Raw genomic sequence first — 3,051 nt, forward strand, 5'->3', positions numbered from 1 at the left:
ACTTAGATTCGTCATATAGAAGATGTGGATATAGAAACATGCAGATAAATCCGTCAATGCCAAGTGTTGGGGGAAAATTCCATAGTCTGCAGGTTCCCACAGAGAGGATAGCACTTCCACTCCTCCCCCATGAGGGGAAAATAAAGGAAAAAGCTTTCAGCCTCTCACCATAAGCTCATTCCGTCCTCCCCTTGGAAGAGAAATGACTTACCTGAGGAATGTGCTTGGAAGTAGTTGTGCTGGTGAAACTCAGCCTCTGTGGGTTTCTCTCTCTTTCAGAGTCAACTCTTGTCAGGATGCATATTTATTTTTCCCTTTGGAGGAGGCCTCAGTCCAGCTCAGCCAAGGGCACATCTGCCTAATTCAGGACTGGGGTATTGGGAAGTCACTTGGCCCCCAGACCTATGACTTGTTCTCGAGTCCTGAGACCTGCTGACTCTGGTGTCTAATTTCTCATTTGGGTCATATCTTAGGATTATTTGTGTTCCCTAGCTCTGACAGTAAGATTCCCAAGCACTCATTTCTTCTTAACCAATTTCTGAAGGTAAAATTTTGGCTGAAGAGCACTCTTTTCTTCCTGCTACCATTAATTTGGTGCTTATTTTGTGTCAGGCACTGTTCAGTATTTCACATTTCTCAGCTGGTTTGATCTTTACAGCAACTTCATATGACAGACATTGTTCCCCATTTTTCAGGCTATAAACCTGAGGCCCAGTGTCCCACAGTGGCCGTGTGGTGACACAAGGCTTTGAGCACAGATGGTTGACTTCCAAAGCCTATGTTTTTAACCATTATGCCACTCTGTGTTGTGACAGCGTCAAACATACTTTCATTCATTCATATTTTTTAACTGATCATATTCTTGTGTGATTTCTTTCAGAAAGGCTTTTACATCAAATATTGATAATGATAATAATAATAAACACATTTTGAGCACTTACCATGTCTCAAGCACTGCTCTAGAGCTTTCCATGAAAGAACCCCTCTAATCTTCAGAACAATCCTGTGAGGTAGGTGCTACTATTACTCTATTTTCACATGTAAAGGAACTAAGCACAGCAGTTCCAAAGTCATGCTGCAGGATGCTGTGTAGAATGGCTCCCAGGACACTGGGAAAGCTCTTCTGCACCCCAGTATCTTCTCTATTGGTTCATTAATGTCTGATATTCCTGCATGAGAAAACACAGCATAGAGAGAAAACTTAATATGTATATACACATACTGAGAGAGAAGGCATTTACCTAACATCTCATTATAGGTATTAGAAATGCAGTCTCAAGAGCAGGTTCTCGTGGGGTGACAGGCAGGGTATTCTAGGGGAAGGAATACCCCAAGAAAGGTAGCATTACAAAGGAAGAGGAGAAAGAAACATGTAAATGAGGAGACACTGATTTTCTTCCATTGCAAATTTTCCCAAGGCTGGCCCTTTTCTATCACATTTTTACCCAGTAGCTCATACTTTCCCTAGAGCTATTGCAAGCAAGAACTATTGAGAAAGTAGCCCATCTGAAAGTATATTTCCTGCTGTTTATCTGCTTCCAGAACTGGCTGAAGTTTACTTTTTGGTACTCCAGAGACCTAGCTTCTTCTTGCCTTCTTCCAGTGTGGTCTATTTAATCTCCTGTCGTGTGGGAAATTATGTTCAAAATCTCCGTGATCCTCTGTCCATAGTAAGTTATGCATGTAGTGACAAGTACATGCCACAAGGTCTTGAGATTATATCTGCAATGTGTTGCTGCTGGCTGTTGATCAAGATAGGCTGGAAGAAAAACATTATTTTCAGGTGTGAAAAACCGTCACCTTTATCAAATAATTCTTCTTGCATTTTTCCCAAGACGTTGTAGCCTATTTAAACTTGGGAGGTTAAGTTTGTAGCATTCATTATGACTGAAAATTTAGTTCACACAATCATGATGCTCTCTTTATTAGGTGTTACCATTAAACAATATTAAAATAAACACAATGTTGCTGGTCTTTTGTAAGCTACATGGCATGTTTACTTCTTTGCCTGGTTTCTTAATTGCATTTATTCATGTTTCCGAATACCAGTGTCACTGTCACCCAGAATATTTGCTGTTTTGAGCATGTGTTTTATATTTTATTTTGCCCAATGATAGAATATGATGGGGACATCTTATCTGAGTGTTTCGTAGTATGCTGTAGTTTGAATTCTTGGCTGTTGGTTTCCCAGAGTCCCAGCTCATGCCATTGCATTCTGCTTCTGCAAATGGAGAATAATGGCTCTAAAAAAATGTCACCTAAGAATCTCATGACAGTGGAGAAGAAGGACCATGGACATACTAAAGCATACCACCCGGCTTCTGTAAATCATGCAGGGGATCATGAAAATGATTGAAAGTAATGTATCTCAAACAAAGAAGCCAGCTGTACAATTTAAGACCTGTGTCTGGCTGTTAAAAAAAAAGGAAAGAATAACCTTGCTATTCATGTTGTTCAAAACACTGGAGCAGATTGAGTCATCTAGACCCAGTTTCAGAATAAATGTTAAATACTGATAGGGGCATATTCAAGACCTTTAGGATTTTTGGGGGGAGGAGGAGGGAACATAAAAAAGCAATAATAAAGATAAATTTGAATGCAGGAAAAGTACACATAATCCATGAACCCAACACCTGTTTTTGCATGTTTATCATCTCTGTTCCTATGTAGATCTATGTTTTCTTTCATAGTTGGAGTCATAGAATATATTCTATTCTCTAAGCTTTTATCCTTTAGCATTATAGAAGAAAGTTGTTCCATGTTACCACATAGCCAACTGTTTCAAAACTTGTTTAATAAATTCTGTGTTGCTGTTTTCACAGGAAGAAACATGCACATGTATATTACTTGTTTTATTTTCTGTTGACTCATATTCTGGAAATAAATTGTTTTCAGTGAAGTTATTGGTTCCAAAAAGTATAAACATTTTGGTGATCTTTAGTAAGTTGTATTGCTTTCCAAAGAAGTGATAGAAATTATACTTGCCACCCCAAGAGTGAAAGAGTGGTAGTTTAATTTCAATGTGACAGAGGATGCTACTGTGGCTATTGT

The 3,051-nt window shown here is 38.9% G+C and overlaps 1 long non-coding RNA gene across 1 annotated transcript; it reads left to right on the top strand.

Moving 5' to 3' along the window:
* The first annotated feature begins 278 nt into the window (after positions 1-278).
* Positions 279-1,956, top strand: LOC117093851. The gene is made up of 3 exons (XR_004441278.1): positions 279-374; positions 881-1,010; positions 1,543-1,956. It is a non-coding gene; the product is annotated as an uncharacterized LOC117093851 (long non-coding RNA).
* The last annotated feature ends 1,095 nt before the right edge of the window (positions 1,957-3,051 follow it).

The sequence above is a fragment of the Trachypithecus francoisi genome, unplaced genomic scaffold, assembly GCF_009764315.1.
Source record: "Trachypithecus francoisi isolate TF-2019V2 unplaced genomic scaffold, Tfra_2.0 Lachesis_group12, whole genome shotgun sequence".
Lineage (NCBI taxonomy): Eukaryota > Metazoa > Chordata > Mammalia > Primates > Cercopithecidae > Trachypithecus > Trachypithecus francoisi.